We start from the raw sequence: 21,345 nt of genomic DNA on the forward strand, positions 1-21,345 counted from the left end.
ACTATATTAGCATTTTGATTAACTTGTAGGCTTGCTAGCACACTTGAAGTGCTGTTACTCATAGTTACAGCTTGGAAATGAGTTTTTGATTAATTAAGTTTGTTAGACAGCAGCTGAGCTTCCTGAATGCTAACCTTTTGGGGGTACAAGTTCAGGAGAAAGTTACTATGAACAACTGGTGCTATTGGAAAATATTCTTATAAATGTACTTACAGCATTTTAATTATTGACAAAATATTGTATCATTACTTGCAACTGACCTGAACTTTTAAAAGAGTGTGCCTTTCTGTCAAGAAAGCTTTTTTAGGTCTTCCCAGCACTGTTAAAGCTTTGGGGAGCTCTTGAGTTAAATAATGCATTTGCTAGCAGACGTCTGACAACTAATGTTTTAACAAGCTGCCTAGGATAAACTTCCATGGTTATGTTATTGTTTTGTAATGAACTTTTAATTTGAGAATAGTTTTAGATTTCCAGGAAAGTGGCAAAAATATAGAGTTCCTGTGTACCTTGAACCTGCTTTTCCTCTAGTGTTAGTAGCTTATATACATTAACAAGTTATTTTTGCTATCAACAAAAGTGCATATTCATTCATAACTCTCTAATTTGTATTTCATATCTTTTCTGTACTCAAGAATTTCATTTATAATACCACATTATTTAACTGTACTCTTCATGTCTCCTTTGACTCCTCTTATCTTGACTGTGACAGTTTCTCTTACTTTGTTGTTTTTCCATTAATAACCACTAGATTTTTATAAATCAATGCAATTTTCTTCTCATTCTGGACTAACTAAATCTTTATTTTAAATCTTATAACAGTATATTATCTTCATATCATTTAACCTGAATAGAATTAGCAACATCACCAGCCATTTTAACTTTCATCATGATATGATTTTCCTGTGCTGTTGCAGTGCCTGTACAATCACTGGTGACATCAAGACGACTCCAAGAGATCCAGGGGGCAGGGGTCCCTGGAGGAGGAGGGAGGATCAAGAGAAAAGGAAAAGAGGGTTCAAGTCTATAGAATGTGCCCACTATGTAGAAAAAGTCTGGAACATTATCTGTCCAGCTCCACTCATGCATCCTACAGCCAGAATCTTGACAACACTGAGGGTTAAACTCACAGATTTCTCAAATTGAACTTTAGATTTTAGGAGAAATTTTTAATAATAAATCTTAGAGCCAGGGGGGGCTGGGATGTGGCTCAAGTGGTAGCGCGCTCGCCTAGCATGCGTGCGGCCCAAGTTCGATCCTCAGCAGCACCACATACCAACAAAGATGTTGTGTCCGCCGAGAACTAAGAAAAAATAAATAAATGTTAAAATTCTCTCTCTCTGTCCCCCTCTCTCACTCTCTCTTTAAAAAAAATCTTAGAGCCAGATATATTAATATACCTTTTTATGGTATCATTTTTCTTCTAATGATATCATTTTTTCTTTTAATAGCCTAGGTCAGTGATTCAGTTATCTTACAAAGAAGCTGACTTAATTTGATCACAGTACTCAATTTTTCTATTCTACCCTTGAATTATTTAACTAAAGAATTCAGGTGTGTCCAAAAGGTAAATGCCTAAAGATCAAATATTCAGATGTAGTTATAACCAATGGTAGATTAAAATTAATTTTTAAATTTTATGTGTTTAAAATTTATGTTAACATAAGTTTTAAATTCACTTGCAGAGATAATAATTAAATAAACACATAATTTTATCTGCAGTTTGTAATTTCAGCTATGTAAACAAAAGAGAATCAGATGTAAGCCATCTCAAATCCTTTTGAAACAAGACAGGGTGCAAGTCAGCAGAAGTAATGGGTTATTGTGCAATGAGCGTAGATCTGAGAGAAATCCTTAACTCCATCCCATTTTTTTTTAACCAGAAGAATGACATAGTGAGTTTCAGTTTCCCTGTCTGTGGAAAGCAGGTAATACTGATGCCTGCCTCATAGTTGGTATTGTTATGGATTAAATGATAGCCATTTGTGAAAGTGTTTTATACTATATATTACTGTACAAATATTTTCATTATATTATATATACATACTGTCTACACAGTCTGGACTTTATATAATTCACCATTTGAATCTTTTCACAATAATTGCATGAGATTCATAATACTTGCTATAAAATATAGAGATATTGTCAAACTTTAAGTATTAGCTGTTTAAAGTGTAATTGGCAATCTCAGAAAATAAGAAGAAAAATATCAGTAGATTTGAATAAATCTGACATGCAAAAATAGTTCCAGCACTATAAAACTGTGGTTGAATTTAAATGCTAAGATCAAGTTTGATGAACTTAGGGAATTCTTGAAATGGATTCAAAATAAATGTTGAGGACATGAAATGTATCTAAGTCAAAAAGCACACCTTGACTTTAGGAATCTCACACCCAAAACATTTCCTTCTAGAGATTGTTCATTTTCTAAGTTCTCACTGTTTTAAGCCTTGTCTTCTTGTTTGTTTTTTTTTTTCCATTGCTGTTTTGTTTGGCTTTACCCTTGTATATAACCAAGTACTTCAGAAGCTCTTGGACTTCCTATATGGGGAGGAGTTCTAGCAAGAGTATATTGTCTCTTTTTATTTTTTGCCTCCTCCTTTCACATTATCCTTCTTTCTCTCCTCCCTTCTCTTGTTCTCTTGCTGAAATAGAAGCAGATACACACACCATCTTCATTTCACCTTTCTCTCTGAAACTCTTGAGTTGGCTGATTCTTTTACTCCCCACAGTAAGAGTAGACCTCCCTGGGTCTCTCCAACCACTTCCTTCTCAGATTCCTGCTTCTTCCATCTATGTTGTTTGTAATTTTCATTGTACATAAGATTTGTTTTCAAGTGTCTCCCAATCTCTAGATCTCTTTCCCCACCTTCCTTAAGCACCAGTTAATAGCCTTCAGCTCTCCATCTTTGGTTCCATCACAGAAGCTTAAACAAATAACCTTATGTATATCATAATGGTATGCATCCCAAACTCCTTTACTCTTATTGCTGTTATATCCAAACCACTTCAACCTCCACCTTTGTGATATCATCTTCCAAGTCACCTCTTTGGCTGCACCATTTTTGTCAATCAACTTGACTAAACATTTGTGATACTATGACCTGGGATATCTTCTCTCCTTCCTGATCCCTCAGTTTATTTCTCAGTCCCATTAAAACCTCGATTGCCACCTAAATAGCATCAGTCCCAGAGTTAGCCATTTTAACAATAATGCCAGAATTCCCTAAAAGATCTTACCTCCTTGGGTAACACCTGAATTCTCTGCTTTCACACCCAAGTTATTCATTATTGCTGTAAACAACCACAGGGCACTGCTAATTTTTGCTAGTACAGAGTCATTGAAGCTCACAGCAGCTCTAATTTTGTTTTGTTGTTTTCCACATCTTTATCCTACCAGTAATTATTCCCAGCATTTTTCTTTCTCACAGCATAAGATATCACCTCCAATTTACAGAGATTACTGAAAGCCTCTGGCATCAGTATCATCAGTTTCTGGACCTCAGAAACCCTCATCTTCTGAACTCAGGAGGGTGTTTTCTCCATACAGCTTATTTTGTATTTAGTATAATCTTCCTCTGACCTTAAGAATCTTATTGCCCACCTAAAATGATAAAAAGCAAACTTCATAAAAACAAATAATTACATACTATGAGTGTATTAGTATTTAATCACTGAAAGAGTAAAGCTTGGACAGAAGACAAACCTTAAAAAGTACGTAATCAAATAATATTTTTCAGATGAGGAAAATAAATACCAGGAGTTAAGGGATTTTCCCAAGGTTTCATAGTAAAATTAGAGGCACGGAACTTGAAACTGTCATTCTGAGTCTCTCTGAAGTGTACCACACACCACCTTCAAATCAGTGTCAGATATTCATGAATCATACTATTGTTTACACTTTATCCAAAATTTAAAAAGTTGGCCTTCCATTTTCTTCAATTCCATATCTGCAGTTTCAATCAATGGTACATTAAAAATGTAAAGGAAAGAAATTGTATCTGTATTGAATATGTACAGCATATTTTTCTCATCATATTTTCTAAACAATTCAGTATAACATCTAATTGCATAATGTTTACATTTTATTTGGTATTGTAAGCTATCTAGAGAGAATTTAAAGCATACAGGAAGATACATACAAATTCTCCACTTTAAGTAAGAGATTTACCATCTAAAAATTTTGGTATCTGCCAGGGTTCTACAACCAATCCCTCTTATATACCAAGGGATTACTGACTATATTCACTTTAAATACAGTGTGTTGTCAGGAAAACTTCTCAAAGTTTCATTGTTACAGCTATACCCATTTCTCATAAAATCTGTAATTCTAGTTTATAACCCCATTTAAATTCTACACACCTTCCATATTACCCACAATGTTGTTAAAGTAAATCATTTGGATTGTATTTGAATCCCACTTACTAGAATTATGCAGGCTTAGACATGTTTCTTTACCTCTTTTAGCCACAATTTCTCCATCTGTGAAATAGGCTTAAATTCAGTATCTTACATAAAACATTTTTCAGAATTTTTGGCAAATAGTAGACACTTAACAAATGTCTGTTCTTGGCCTTGAGAATCCTTAGATATCCTCCTCCATTATTCTTTTCTGTCTTTCCAGATCTCCTGGTAACCTCAATTCTACTCTCTCTACTTCTGCCACAGACAGGGTGGCTCATATAACTCTTTGACAGGATTTCAGAGTCCAGAGCTCCAGTCTCTACTTTCTCCACAGCTCATTTTCACCTGAACTTCTTACCTGGCTTCATAGTAGCACTCTAGTTAAAATGTGTTCAAGACCAAACTCATCGCCTCCTTTTCAACCCACCCCTCATCAGCAAATGACAATTGCCCCACTGCTTCTAGTAATAAGGATAAAGGTTTTCTTTGGTTACATTGTAATTTTATAAATGCATAGTGTACTAGAAATCACATTTCCACTCTGCCATGACTGGATATGAAAAATTGTTTTGAATCAGCAATCAATTGAAATTGGTGCCATTGTGGTAGAAGGTCTTATGCAGTGAGCCCCATGTATTTTCCCCCTGTACTCAGAATTATTCTTTGTCTGATAGATTGTGTGCCAAGGAGAAAGTGGATAAGAGGTGAAAGGGGATTCAGTATCTACCTAATATTAATGTAAAGTTGCTAAAAAATGTCCAGGGTTCTTTCTCAACGTACTGAAGAAGCCTTTTATTGTTAAGCCTTGCATCACTGTAAAGGACTTCAAGGTAACATGGAAACTAAGCCATATTCTCCACTGTAGCCAAAGCCAGACTCTGGAGAGGAGCATATTAGACCTTATCTTCCAGACAGACTACTATAAAGATAAGGCGATAGAGTCAGTTCTTCTAGGCTCAGTCATATAAAGGTACATACTACCAGAATCCCCCAGCTTGTTTACCTAGACCACCCCCATCTTTACCTCCTATTAGTTAATGCACTTCTGAAGAGTAAAATAAACTTGCCTACTGAATTGAGAAGGCCCACACCTTCCAGTGTGACCTAAGTTGCAGGATCAGCTTTTGACCTTCTCTCCTGGCTTTCCTATAACTGCACACCTCTTTTGATGGACCTGTACTTTCCATCCCATGCATCTCCTTTGCCCATCTACTACTGCCCAGTGTAGAAATCAACAACAAAAAGATCAAAGAAAATTCCTGTTAGAAAGAATGGGTTGATTTAGGATGTCTTTATCTTATCATAGAGGAACTTTAAAATATGCATTTGTCCATTAGTATCCACTCTGTAGCATAGTATATTAGGTACTAATATAGTAAGTAGAACATTTCATTTTACCCTCATACATCACCTAAAAGGAAATATGATACCTTTTTGTGGGGGGGGATTGTTGTTGGAGAACTCAGGTTTATGATTCCGGTGTACCCAGATGAGTTAGTGCTCTGAAATTCTGGGCCCCGAGCTGAGGTTATGTGGAACTGTTGTAGGAAATTTGATATCATTTCTTTTAACCATTACAACATTGGTGAGTTTGAATTACTGAACTGTGTGACCAAGAATCATGTACAGGATTTCTTCAATAAGTAGTACCCAGATGCAGAATGAATGCAGTGAAATACCTCCAAGCGAAATCACAAGTGACCTTCACCACAGGCAGCAGTTTCTCAAAAACTGTAAGCTTACATTTCTAAGAGCTATATTAAAAAAAAATCTAGCACTAAACTACACTCTTACAGGGATGAGTAATTAAGTAACACTTTTACAAAGACCAAAACTGTAAAGTAATGTAATGTAATGTAAACCAATGTTTCTTCTTCATTTCCCCCTCTGATGCCTGTCTGTATCATATGAGGCATCAACCTTTATAAAGCTGGATATTTAAGGTCTTTCTGTTCAGAAGTCAGGACCATCTTTAGTTTTGTTGCTTTTAGGCATGACGTAACAAACTGGACCAGGCAGTTTAACGTGTAAGGAGTGAATATAAGGCCTAGGAGTGTCATAGCAAGGGGTCTTGCCAGGGGCAAGAGCCAGGCTTCCCGGCTAGGTTCACCTCTTGAATTTTTCAAGTTTCCATTGTCATAGCAACTCCAGATCACCTTCACCCATGCTGACCGGTTCAAATTGGATTACAGATTTTATGGTTAGAAGGAACCTTTTTTTTTAATCTCTCAAAGTTTCAGAATCTGGTCTCTGGCAGTTAACAGATAGTTTGCTAAAGAATGTGACATTCTGTCCACTTAGGCCAGGCAGGGCTGCAAGTATCTTGCTTCTTGGAAAAGAAAGCATGTGGAGGTGAAATATGGTACCCTTCTATTAGTGAGAAGCTTAGGTTCAGTAGGGTAAAGTGATCTTCCTGAGTTATAAATGAGACAGAATTAGGATACAAATCTGTGTGTGTGTGTGACATCAAAACTTGTGTTTTATCTTCTGTTTTGTACAGTAACTTAGGCAGAATTTATTATAATTCTTATAATTTTTTAATCTATATTCTTTTGTTTGTTAGTTTGTTACTGAGGATTAAACCCAGGGGTGCTTAACCACTGAGCCATATACCCAGCCCTTTTTATTTTTTAAGACAAGGTCTTGCCAAGATGCTTAGGACATTAATTACATTACTGAGGCTGGTTTTGAACTTAAAATCCTCCTGTCCCAGCCTCCTGAGCCACTGGGATTATCAGCATGTACCATGGGCTTTCCAGTGTTCTTTAGTAGAACAGGTATTTTTTGAGTGTTCTTTGCTAGGGCTGGAGTTATAGAAAATAATCCCAGATTCTTGCTGTCAAAGAACCTATAGTTCAAAGGACAAATGTGTAAACAAAAAGTCATGCTATAATAATGATGGCATTCCTCAAAAGCAGCAAAGGCATAGAGAAAGGACTAAATCCATCTGAAAGAATCAGTGAAGGGCTGGGGATGTGGCTCAAGCTGTAGCATGCTCGCCTGGCATGCATGCAGCCCGGGTTAGATCCTCAGCATCACATGCAAACAAAGATGTTGTGTCCGCCGAAAACTAAAAAATAAATAAATAAATATTAAAATTCTCTCTCTCTCTCTCTCTCTCTCTCTCTCTCTCTCTCTCTCTCTCTCTCTTAAAAAAAAAGAATCAGTGATGTTTCAGTAGTGTTTAAGCTAGACCCAAAGAATGAATAGGAATTTCTCAGGTGAACAAAAGGAATGATATTTGTTTTACAAAATAAATAAATAAAAGCAAGGGTAAATGTGAAAAAATACCAGTAATTTTCTAGTGCTCTATGTGAGGGGATGGCCAGAGAGAAAAGTAAGGACCAGATAAATCAAGGACCAAATAGATAGTGGGGTGTTGACCATCTGTAATGCAGAGAGACATGTTAGTTTTATTCTCCTTACCAACTGATGGCATTGAAGAAATTTAAGCAGGGGAATGACATGACCAGTTTTACCTTTTTAAAAATTCAATTTGAAAAAATATAAAGTACAAATTAAAGAAAACTTATGAGATTGAGAATAAAGGAAATTTATATAATGTTCCAGCAGAGACAGGAGCATCAGTATCAAGTAGTGGGGAGGAGACAACAGGAGCACCAGGGCCGGGTGAGCAGAGAGAAAAGGGGAATAGTATTTGGTTCACCACACAAGCCTCAAAACCTTTTATCATCCCGGATTCTTGATCTACCCACCTGACTTTTCTGTAAACTAATAAAAGATAATAGTTTGCAAACAAAGATGTTGTGTCCGCCGAAAACTAAAAAATAAATGATAAGTGATATGGCCGTTCATTTACTCCACATGATAAGCACTTATTTTGCTTTTTTTTTTTTACATTTTCACATCTGGATCATAAAATAAAAAATTCTGGGGAAGTCTCATAAATTTTATGCAATCTTTCAACTTTATCGTCAAAACTTCAAAGTTAAAAACATATGGTTCATTCATCCAACTCTCCTAGTATGTGAATTTTTGGTCTGGAATTTATTTCCAGTCAAGTTGTAATGTAAAATCACACATAAAATTGCCATACTTACTCCACATTACAAGTTATGATATTGAATTAGGTATAATTTTTCATTTTTCTTTTCCTTTTCCCTTAGCAAGTCTCAAGAGTTACAACTAGTGAACTACTTTTTTTTGTATGTAGCATATATTAATCATAACCTGCTTGTTTCCTATACTTCACAGAAAAAGTGCATTTTTCTTCTTTGTAAAAAAAATATAGATATATCTTCTCTGGATTCATAAATATGTACATTCATATGTGTACACACAGTCATACATGCACATAAAGACACATATATTTATTACACCAACATTCAGACTTTATAATGTATAACTAGCAGGTTAGCAGGTACTAAAAATCATTTTGACCATCCTTTAACACTAATTAGGGTATGCAAAAACTTTATTCTATTTCCCTGTAATGTATATAAAGAGATCATAGGTTAGTTTAACCAAATTTATTAAAATAGTTTACTTTTTGTAAATTAGAAAACACAGAATTGTAAATTTGCAACTTAGAAGAATGTGTTTCTGTCAAAATTCTTAGAAGTACAGGAAATTGATTTTACTAGAACAGTTTAAAATTATTTCAAAATTAATAGATTTTTGTTCAATATTTTTAAAATATTTTGCTGTCAGTGAGATATTTACCATTAAAGTATCATTGTAATGCTTTGCTAGGTACATCCAAAAATAAGAGAGTGGAGTCTTAAAACTGTATGAAATAACTGCCTAAGATCATAATATTAACTTATGTGTCTTTAAGACAGCATTCTCCAGAATCTAATTTAATTGAAATGGCTTTGCCTGTGTAAACTTCTAAGACTTCACTGTTTAAACTAATAAGATTTCACTGTTTAGTTTTGCCTTAAGCAAATGCAGCGTTTTGTTTGTTCATAAAACATTGGATTAAATGTATAGACTGATATGAATAGCTCTCCATCATTCCACATATACCACTGGCAATTGCCCCTTTGCCTAGGATGTGGTGTATTATTGTCATTGAGAACAAGACTCTATTCTTAACTTGCTCTTTGGGGAAAATGAGGGTTTCACAAGAAAACCTTCTCTCTCCTTACCATCATAAATAGTTTTCAAATTTAAAAGACTCTGTGAAGGGCCTGGAGTTGTAGCTTAGTGGTGGAGCACTTACCTAGCATGCATAAGGCACTGGGTTCAATTCTCAGCACTGTGTATAAATAAATAAATAAAATAAAGGACCATCAACAACTAAAAAGAATTGTTTTAAAAAAGAAGAAATGCAACTACTAGTATTCTTGATATAGTGAATTATTAAATATTTGTTTTCAAAGTACAATGAGTTTTTACTCTTAAAATTAGCTTAGGGTTTGACTTTTTGTAGGATGTTACAGGAAATTCATTTTGCTCTCCCCATCCAACTGTAGTTTATTCTGTTTTTATTTGGATGAATACTAATTTAGTGATAAAATGATTGATTTTTTGTTTTTGTTTGTTTTGTTAAAGCTAATGTAAGATTTCCAATGGGAGAGGGTGAATGCCTTGATGTTCTTGTAACATGTGCTATTTGCCTATTCAGGCAATGCTGGATGTGGCTGCAAACCAAGGTTGGCTGGTGACTGCCCTGAATACCACCAATCTCATTCAGATGTTGATCCAGGGCCGGTGGTTAAAAGATTCTTCTCTTCTTACCTACCAAACATAGAACAGCACCATCTTCACCTTTTCAGGTAATTGTTTTAATTTGCAATGTAATTTTTTAAAAGTTTTTTAATGCATTTTTGGGGGGAGGAGTGGGTATTTTGGGGAATCAGACCCAGGGCTTCATGCATGCTAGGCTGTACCACTGAGCTACACACCCAGATCCCCAAAAATTCCCTTATTAAAATACATATAGACACTGGAATTTCATGTGGTGCCTACAATATTGATTCTTTGGAGTAAAAATGCCCCTTTCCCAGAAGGAGACCTGCCCTCAGTACCAAGCTGAACCACAATTCATTTTAACCTTCTCCTACCTAAATTGTGTGTTCTCCCTTTGCAATATTAAATATGTTTCTATTTTAACTGCATTTATTTCTATACATTATCAGCTTTATTTAAGAAAACATTATTAAGGTGCTTTGTGATCTAAAACCAAGATAAATTGGCAGCTTCTGTTAAGTAGAAGAGACTGAGGGATCTGAAATCCATTGTCCAAAGTAAACCATGGGGGACTGGGTAGGGCTCACCTAGCACATGCAAGGTGCTGGGTTCAAGCCTCAGAACTACAAAAAAATAAATAAATAAAATAAAGATATGTGTCCTATGACAACTAAAAGAAAATGTTTTTTTAAAAAAAAATAGTAAATTATGGATCTGAAATGTCCAAAACTAGATAGTCAGGTGTAGTGGGAGTTCAAGGTATAATCTGTACTGAGTTTGTAATAGTGTCGAATAATTTAACACTTAGGTCTCACATACATGGCTGCAAATGTTTTAACAAGGAAAAGAACATTACAGTATACACGCTAGATTGAAAGTGTTTAAATGAAAATATCCTTTCACACCAATGTTTCACAGCAGTTGAGATACCTTGAAGCCAGAATGTTATTTCAAAGTTATGGAGATAACCAAAATAGTCTGGCTTGCCATCATGCACCCTCTACCTCTTGTAAGCTGCATGAGGATCACAGTTATTTAAGCCATCCAAGTGCAGATGCCACCAAGAACCTCAGGAACACCTGGGGTCCCCTAAGAAAAATCCCTAATTTGAATCAAGTGTACTGGGTGACAGGGTGACAGGTATGCTTGATTCCCTACCATAGGATGTCCCTGGAAACTAACAGACACATTCAGAAAGTGAGCCATAGCAGCAACAGGTGGCAGGGAGAGAAGGTAGATATATCTACAACTTGTCAGAAGCTCTGCTGGTAAGGTTCTGAAGGTTATGTGAGTTGGATTTCAGTAGTATAGAAAGCACATTAAAGGCACAACCTCACACAGAATCATCTATGAGGGAATCTGCTGGAGGGTATAGGAGATTTGGTCCAATTTTCTTATCACCCTTAAAAATTCAATATTAATATAATTTCAACTATATTTTCTTCTTACCATAACATTTAGGTGGCTCGTGTTCCTGTGATCTGGCACAACTTAAACTTATCTCAAAATTCTCCAAAGTGTACTTTAAATTCTGTGCTCCCCAAACTTAAAATTTAAAAACTTTATTCAAGTAATTATAGTAGACACTTGCACACATTCACCAAAATCATGTCAGGGTTTCACATCAGCACTTTTATCTCCATGGAAATATTGTTTCACATCGGTGCTTCCTATAGAAACACATCCACTGCATATGAACTCTTTTATGTATTTACTGAACCTGATACATTATTTAAAGTTTACAGATTTCATATAATGATAGTGATACTGCCTTAGGTTGATATAAAGAATGTTAGCCAATATTTAAAACTTAATATAATGGCCTATAAAGAGTTATATGATAATTTTTTAACAATTGTTAATATTATACACACCAATGTTATCAGAAATCTTACTTGTGCTTTGAAAGAGTTATTTTGTTGGTGTTGATATAATTTCTAAGGAAATGGAAACCAGTTATAAAGTGCTCATGTGTAGGTGCCAAACCTCCATTGAGTGCCTCCCTGATTCATGCCTGTGTATGGAAAGACCATATATTCAGCTCCATGTTTGAGAAGGAGCTGCAGGTCACCAAAACAAAGCAGGTAAGGCCGCCTTACTCTGTGAAGTTGTACCAAGAGTTTTCTAACTTAGGGTGTGTGTCTTGAAGTCAGTCCCACCTGTGTTAAAATTCTGTCTTTGTCATTTACTAACTATAGAAACATTATATATATCTTATGACATTCTTGTGAAAGTTAAGCAAAATAGTATTATGTAAGCTGCTTTATATAGTTCTTGACATAGAATAATAATTGAACAAATGATAGTAATAGTGATTAATAACATTACTGGCATTATGAGAACTTGTTCAGTATAAGGCTTTCAAGCTCACTTTGGAAGGCTCCATTTAGCCTTTACATCACCAGATTGCATTACCCAGGAACCTACTCCATCTCTTCTAGGGAGTTTTGCCCTTTTATGGTAGGGTATATTTTCATCTAATTCCTTCAATTATTTATGTTCCACTCTTATTTTAATTACATTATTGTTCCTAGATTCAAAGAGATTCTTTCAAATAAACCCCTTATTTGTTCACTATGTAACTTATAAGGAAAGTTAAATCTAAACAATCTTTGGAAGGCCAAAAACCAAATGAACAATGCCAGATACTTGGCTTTCTAGCCTTTTAAGTCTTAAGCAGTTTTACCCTAAATGTGTCAAAGTGAATGTTCAGGATTTATAACATAATTATATTGATTTGTATGTGCACATATTAAAGAAACTTTTAAAGCATGTCTCTTTTTCTTTCCAAGTAAAACTTTTTTTTGAACAAGATGTGTTATAATTAGTTCAGGGAGAATTCACAAGTAAACTTACTAATTTATTTGCATAAATTTCCATTTTGTTATCTTTAAAACCAAATGCAAATTGGCTCTGTCTAATATGATGATGGTTATTGGGCTCAAAAGTTCTTTAATTTGCAGAGCAATCTGGTGTTGGCTTTGCAGTGAGGTGATCCCATACAAATCCTGAATTATTCCAGAAATTAGTATGTTTAAAGCATCAATTTAAGTGCTAATTGCAGTAGTAATGAGAAAAAGCAGTACAACTGTGAGATTTGCATCTCCTACCCATCAGTATGCCTGGAACGGTTGCTGACTGGCAGAGGATTTGGCTGCTAATTAAATAATTGTATGCATGGCAGTGCTTCATTCAATAGATGAAGATTAATCCTCAGATAGATATGTTTGGCTGGTATTGAAATATCTTAGCAGTTTCTTTTAAAAAGCTCATGTTTTATATACATAAATACATATAAACCAAATAAATATATGTGTACACATTATAAGTTAAAACATAATAATAAGTCCTACAAAAAGATGTCATATGTAAATATAAGCCAGTTAGACATTTGGAAGCTTTGTAAAGAAAAATCTCAGTGAGTTGCTAATATCAGAAAACATCATATTGTTGACTAATTTAATGGTATGAGTATAAAAGCATATGAAGTCCTGCTTTGTGTGGTAAATGTTAGTTGCTTTGTTTCACAAAATTAAATGTTTTGCAGAAATTGTATATTTAAGTGTTCCCTCGACCACTTTTCTGTGTCGGCCAATATTAGAACATTAATTGGTGCAGCTTCTGAACTCAGTGACTTTTGGTTCTAGTAGGAGATAGACCATCATTTGTACTTGAAGTACATTTTGTAGCTTGACAATTTCAATTTCAGAAGTCTAGTTGTAGGCATAATTTCAAATTCACAAGACAAGTTATAGGATTGGAGTTGAATTGAAATTTTGCATTGGATCTATTTTTTTATCTTTATTTTTTTTTAATTCCTAAGTGATAGTTTGGTTCATCAGGGCTACTGCGTTTAATTACATATACCAGCAACACTAAAGTCTTAGCAAACAGAAAATTAAAGCTTATAAGGAAATCCATACCATATATAAAAGAACTAAAAGGAAAACTAAAATTAAACTCATTGTGTAATTTTTAAAATGACCTTAGGGCTGAGGATGTGGCTCAAACGGTAGCGGGCTCGCCTGGCATGCGTGCAGCCCGGGTTCGATCCTCAACACCACATACCGACAAAGATGTTGTGTCCGCCGAGAACAACAACAAAAAAATATTAAAAAATTCTCTCTCTCTCTCTTTCTCTCTCTCTCTCTCTCTCTCTCTCTCTCTCTCTCTCTCTCTCTTAAAAATAAAATAAAATAAAATAAAATAAAATGACCTTAGAAAGTAACAACTGATAAAACAGCTATTAAGAAGTTGTCTTGGGCTGAGGTTGTGGCTCAGCAGTAGAGCGTTCGCCTAGCATGTGCGAGGCCCTGGGTTCAATCCTCAGCACCCCATGAAAATAAATAAAGATATTGAGTCAAACTACAATTAAAAAATAAATAAATGTTAAAAAAAGGTGTCTTGACCAATAGTTACATTACCACATAATTGTGAATGTTAAAAAAAAAAAAAGTTACAGTTACATAGTCCTAAAGTTTATTGTGTTATATATACTTTCCATGAATATAAGATTCACTCCTTGATTTGTTCATTCAGCATTGTTAAGCATGTACTATTGGAATACTGATTACCCACAAATATCTTTTAATTTAAAAGGCAAGAATAAAGTTGGTAAAATATTTCTACTCTTTTAATATGTGTGATTTTAGCTGGTACTTTCAGCATGATAATGCCCAAAAAAACCTATTTGTTTATACAAGGAACCCTAGTCTTACAGGATTCCCTGTGTTATATAACAAGTGTCAATGGATTATACTGACATTAACAATTGCATCACAGATTTATTTTCAGATTTCCTTTATATCGCTAAGTAATGTTTTCTACCTTAAATGTCACATAAACGTTAAAATAGATGCTTCTCTTTAAAAAAAAATAGCAATAAACACTTTTAATCCCTCTTTTTTAAGTATAGTCAATAACCACTCAATATGAAAAGGCATTTATAATAAGTTAAAAGTTTAGATAATAATTTTTTTGGTTTATAAAAAAAACTTAAAGAGGATTTTATAAAACACTGTTCTACATATATTCACCTATGTACAAGAAAAACTAGGGAAACCTGAATAATCAGTGGATTGTGTCAATGTCAGTATCCTGGTATTGAAAAATGCCAGCATTGCATGATACTGGGTAAACGATGCAAAAGATGTCCATTATTTCTTTCAATTGCATCTAATTCAGAATTAATCTCAAAATTAAAAGTTTGATTTTTTTCTAAAATTACACTATTTCTTAGTTGAATACTCCATGTGACATTTTTTGTTGTTTTTCCTTTTTTTTAGGCATGGAATTTTTTATCTCATTTGCCAGTGATAGATGTTGGCATAAGTGTTAAAGGCTCATGGGATGACTTAGCTGAAGGACACAATGAACTCTCTGTCTCAACTCTGACTGCAGACAAACGAGATGACAACAAATGGATCAGATTGCACGCTGATCAGGAGTATGTGCTCCAAGTCAGCTTGCAGAGAGTTCACTTTGGGTTCCACAAGGTATAGTATTTGGTCTCCATTCTCAAATATTTGGCACCAACTACCAGCATGTGCCACCACACATATCTTTTCTATTACTAATGTGTCCGTGTCATTCATGAATCCTGCTTTCTCAACTGGCCTTAACCAGTAAGAGTCAGTCTTTGACAGTAGTCAGTCAGTTCTCATGTGCCATTTTTCAACCCCAGAATATCCACCTTACATAGTCATATATTGCCTGGAGTACTATTCTCAAAGTGTGGTTTACACACTCAGTCTAGCAGAATTTCCTGGAGTGCCTTTATAGTATAGATTCTTGGCCCCACTCCTGAATGACTGAATCAGAATCTCAGGGTCTGAGCGATTCGCAAAACTGAAGCTCTTTTTGGTGCCCCACTTGATCCTTTTTTTGTTTTGGTTTGGTTTTTTCTCGTACCTAGGATTGAATCCAGTGGTCTCACACACACTAGGTAATGCTCTACCATCCCCAGTCCCCCCATGTACACATGATTATTAAGGACATTAAAGTTTGAGAAGTACTGCACTAGAGGCACTTTGGTATAGGAAACACATCAGGCCAGATGCAGATGAAATTGAAGCTTTCCTTCTTAGCTCTATTGAATTTGAATTAGAAGCTAAGCTTTTCTGAGACTCAGTTGCCACATCTAGCTGCTTCCTTCATTATAATGCACATGAGAGAGCTTTGTCAATTTCATACAGACCAAAAATGTACAGTAGTTTTATTTTAAATTACTATGCTCTTTTCTGTAGCCTCTGACACCAAAATCAATTATTTAGTCCTCTAAGAATATTAGTACACATAGTGTGAGCTGATTGGTTTTTAATACCATAGTAATTAAAATACGAAAGAATTTGTCCATTTTTTTTCTTTTTATCCTAGTGGATTCAGGGTTTTTAATATCTAGAGTAACCCTCTGGGATGAGTAAGCTTCTCTGTTTTCATAGAATAGTCATGTGTATTGTTATAATGTCCTTTCAGTACAGGTCTCACTTCATTTCATTTCTAATACTAAATATCAGCCAATACTAACATGAACTGATAGGCCTCTAGCATTTCAGAGCTTCAATATGAGCATTTCTAGATGACTTACTAAATTCCAGCTTCCAAAAATAGTAATAATCATAAACTAATCATATAAATAGTTATAAAAATCATAATAATAAAGATAAAATCATGGAGCAAAGGTAGATTTGTTTTTTTTAACCTTCAAAATCTACTTTAAAATTAGATGTAATCATGTTCAAAAAAATTGTAGATGTTATTCCTAACTGCTATGGAACTATATATTACTCTCTGGCTCTGTTTTAAAATGCTATAACTGAAGCATCTCCCCTTGGAATACAGAGTGAAATCTCAATAGGAACATGTCATTATTAATATGTTTTATGCCATAAAGTCATTGTCTTAAAGACACATTATAGTAACCTTGTTTTTGTAAAAGTTGATCCAAGATAAAGACTCCAGATTCTGTCATTACATTAGTACTAGTCTTTTGTTTTTAATTTTTTAAAAAATATTTTTTAGGTATAGTTGGACACAATGCCTTTATTTTATTTACTTATTTTTATGTGGTACTGAGAATCAAACTCACGGCCTTGCACAAGCTAGGCAAGCGCTCTACCATTGAGCTACAACCCCAGCTCCGACTTTGGTGCTAGTCTTAAATTGTGGTGATTCCTGTGTGTTACAAATTGCATGACTTATAGTTCCTCACTCCTCAAAGAAAGGAACTTTTGATATACTATGTGCTTTTTTATGTGTATTTTATTCTTGGGTGGAAAGAAGATATTGATCTGATATTGTGCTTATTATCTTGAGTTACACAGTCTAGTCTTGACTGGTTTTTGTTTGTTTTCCTAAGCATCAGTTCTTTGTAAATAAGACTGGGAAGATTTGGTTCACATGGCTATATCTCTGTTTGTTTTTCTATAAGTGGGGTATTAATGTTAATTGGAGGAATGGCTTGAGATTTTACTAATTTGATGTCAGGATTCAGAGCTTTATTCTTTCTGAGCCAAATATTCTGGTAGTAGTAGCTCAAAGGGTTTTCTGTATGCCCTGAAGAAACATACAAAAACATATCAATCACCACAAAGGAAGGGAATTAAAGACATCCCAGATGGAAGTGCTGAACTCTTTTTTTTATGGCCTTCTGGTAAGACCCTAGTGCCTTTTTTTTAGTTGTAATTGGACACAATATCTTTATTGTATCTATTTATTTTTATGTGGTGCTGAGGATCAAACCCAGGGCCCTGCACAAGCTAGACAAGTGATCTACTGCTGAGCCACAATCCTAGCCCCGAGCGGTGCCTTTTAACCACCTCCAAACCATGTGAAAAGTCTAGATGTAGTCAATAGTTTATCTTTTTCTGTGGTTTATAGGGAAAGCAAGAGAGCTCTGCAGTTACCCCTTGATTTCCCAAATCAAAAGATGAAGGATGGTTCTTGATATTGGAGAAGTGGACAAGAGAGAACTTCTTGCTTTAAGACAAGTAGGATATGTTCGAAATCATCACATTGCTTCCCTTTCTTTTTTCACCACTGAAATACCCAGAAGGTAAGCAGAATCTTACCACCAAAGTTATAAAAGAATTAAGTGTGACTCTGATTAGGAAACCAGTTTTACATTTTTGTTCTGTTTTCTTATTCTAGGTATATCTACACTCTCTATCTCATGAGTGACTGCTACCTTGGTCTGGACCAGCAGTGTGACATTTATCTCAACGTTTCACAAGCAAGCATTTCCATGCAGGTCCACACAGAGGTCTCTGATGCCTTCTCTGACCTGGCAATACAATAACCTGACACAAACAGTGCATTTGAAGGAATTTGTTAAGGAATCTGGCTGTTCAGTCATCTGGACAAAGTTGAATTACTTGATGTCTGCCTTGACAGAATCTACTCCTAACCTCAAGACATCCAGGAAATTAACAGTGGCTGCAGTACTGACTCCAGCGACACCAAGTTAGCCACAGTGGCCTTTTAACAAATGTTGCCTTTTATAATATTGTCTTCTTTCTTTACATGTAAAATGAATGAGCATGTAGAATAATCTTATAATTTGTGTATATTTGAGGTTATATGAGTTATCAATCAAATTTTACATCTCATAATGTACTGTTTACATGAATACTGGTTTTTCCTTTTTTAAATACAAACTACATTGAGGTGTGACCATGTTAGGATTTTAACTCTGCATCATAAAATGTATAAATCTATGAGGTGATATACAGTGTGTCTTGTGAGCAAAATTTATACTGTGATCTGATCACGATGAAATGATTTCAAAAATTTCTTATAAATGTTAATAATACATGATGTAAAACTATATTTCAGAGTCCAATGACAATTAAAAAAAGATAAAAGAATATACTGATCTTAGAAAAGGTAGATACAATACTGGTGGAAATAAAATATACAGAGTGCCACTTCAAGACAAGCTGACTTAAGTTTTTCTCCTGCTTCTCTGGCTGACTCAGGTTTTTCTCCTGCTTCTCTCCCTTTATATCCCTTTTTCCTATTCTTCCCTCTTTTTCTTTCTCTTCTACTTCAAGACTACTTCTCTTTTTGACATATTTATTTATGCAAGGAGGAAACTACAGTCTAACTTATGAAGTAACATGTGGAGACAATTTTTGGTCTTTATCATCCACTTCCACAGATAGGTTCCCAAGTATAATCATGGAAATATCTATGTCCATAAAGTTCCTTTTTGGAAAAATATTGTTTGAAACTAAAATGTTGTTAAAGTTCAACATCCACATAGTATATATTTTAGTGGAATGCAATTCTGTCTTTGAAAAGTGATTCCTGAATGAATGACCTTTAAATATTTTTTAATTGTCACAAGTAGTAAAATATAAGTTTTTCTGAATTCGAAATTTATGGTTTATGTATATCTCCTCTTTCATGCTAAAATAAAAAGAAAAGGAGGAAGAAGAAATAAAAGTAGCATGAAGGGAACCAGCAGTCACTTTCCAAAAATAAAATCTAAATAACTGAGATGAACATGCCAAGTAATGAGGGGATGAGGTGTCCCCAAAAGCTTTAGATAGAGTGAGTTCTCTGTGTTTTTTCTTTTGGAAGTTTATTTCCTAATTGAGATTTGTGCCTTCTCTGTAGTTTTAGTGGAATTTAAAGAAAATGAAGTTTACATGTAGACAACAGTTACCAGTCCATACAGAAACTTGCAAGGATACAGCCTCACCTGAAACTTCCTGTTTTTAGCATCATCTCTCTGTTAGGGAGCACGCAGGTTTTGGGAAGTAGGAAATCTGCTTCACTGATCATGACACAGGATGTAGGAGGATTTATATCCATCAGAGAGAAAAAATAGTAACATGACAAATCTTTTAAGTTTCAAAATAAGGCACAGAGGGTACTAGTCAAGCAGGGTGCACTTGGATACAAAAGTTAATCTTATTCTGATGGGTCTATGATGGTATCCACACTGATTACTCACCCAAAATTTTAGTGTTATGTGTTTCATGAATAGGATGTATAATAATCAGATTAGTCCTATTTTTAGATTTATAAATCATAAATTTCTCATAACTTTTCATGGCCTAAAAATTCATCAGTATTTAAAATTATTCAAATACTGACTGCTCAGAGAATTATTTGTCCTAAAATTTGTGAGGAGTATTTTGTTTTCTTAGGGAGAAATGAAAAAAGATTTCAGTTAATTGCCATAAAATGATTTTCTTAACTAGACTCCCCACAGCCCCCTTCCCCTCAGATACTGCATCATCTCTGAGTTGGCTATTACATTGTACAACCCTAAAATTCTATGGTAGGTCATTTTCATATTCCTTTGGATTTTATCGATTCAAAATAGTCGCAGTGCCGATCCTATTTGTCCTAGGTACCGTGTTGGGTACTCTAATGAATTAAAGACATACCCGCCCTTCAGACGAGATAGTCTAGTGATGAAAACAAGATGTACATAATTGTGATAAAGAAATCAAAATAGTAATAGGAAGAAAATGCTCTGTGGGTTAGAGAAATATTACATAAAAATATTAAGGAATATTTAGACCGGGTTTGTTGTAGTTTTATTTTTACTTTATGCTCTTTTTACTGACATAATTGTACATCTTTATGGGTGTTTGGAACATTGATACATTGTGTATTGAATAACTAAGGATATGTAGTTATATTTATCCTGTTTGGCTGTGACTTTGTACACATTAACCAATATCTCCTCCTCAACATCTCCCCTAGTCTCCCAACCTCTCATAAACAGTATTTTGCCCTCTAGTTTTATAAGCTCAGCATTTTTAAGATTCCACAAGTGAGTGAAATCATGCAATATTTGTCTTTTTATGCATGGCTTATTTCACTTAACATGATGTCCAACATATTTGTGTTTCCACAAATAACATAATCCCTTTCTTTTATGGCTGAATAATATTTCATTTGTGTGTTTGACATTTTATTTATCAGTTCATTCATTGATGGACACAGTTGATTCCATATTTGAGTATTGTAAATAGTGTTTTAGTAAACATGAAAGTGTAGGTATCTCTTTGATATGCTAATTTCATTTCCTTTGGATGTATATATAGCTAATAGTAATGGGGTTACTATTATATGTACTGGTTCAGCTTTTAGTTTTTTGAGGAAACTCCATGCTTTTTTTCATAGTGGCTATTCTAATTTACATTCTCACCAATAGTGTATAATAGTTTTCTATTCTCCACAATCTCATCAACATTTGCCTTTTTGGTATTTTATTATTATTATTATTATTATTACTATTATTACTATTGTGATTCTAACTGGGTTTTTAGA

The 21,345-nt window shown here is 34.5% G+C and overlaps 1 pseudogene; it reads left to right on the forward strand.

The window, feature by feature from the left end:
* The window catches only part of LOC144373140 (biotin--protein ligase-like), a 66,694-nt pseudogene extending 47,261 nt beyond the window's left edge, over positions 1–19,433 (forward strand).
* Positions 19,434–21,345: the final 1,912 nt, after the last annotated feature.

The sequence above is a fragment of the Ictidomys tridecemlineatus genome, unplaced genomic scaffold (genome assembly GCF_052094955.1).
Source record: "Ictidomys tridecemlineatus isolate mIctTri1 unplaced genomic scaffold, mIctTri1.hap1 Scaffold_259, whole genome shotgun sequence".
Taxonomy (NCBI): domain Eukaryota; kingdom Metazoa; phylum Chordata; class Mammalia; order Rodentia; family Sciuridae; genus Ictidomys; species Ictidomys tridecemlineatus.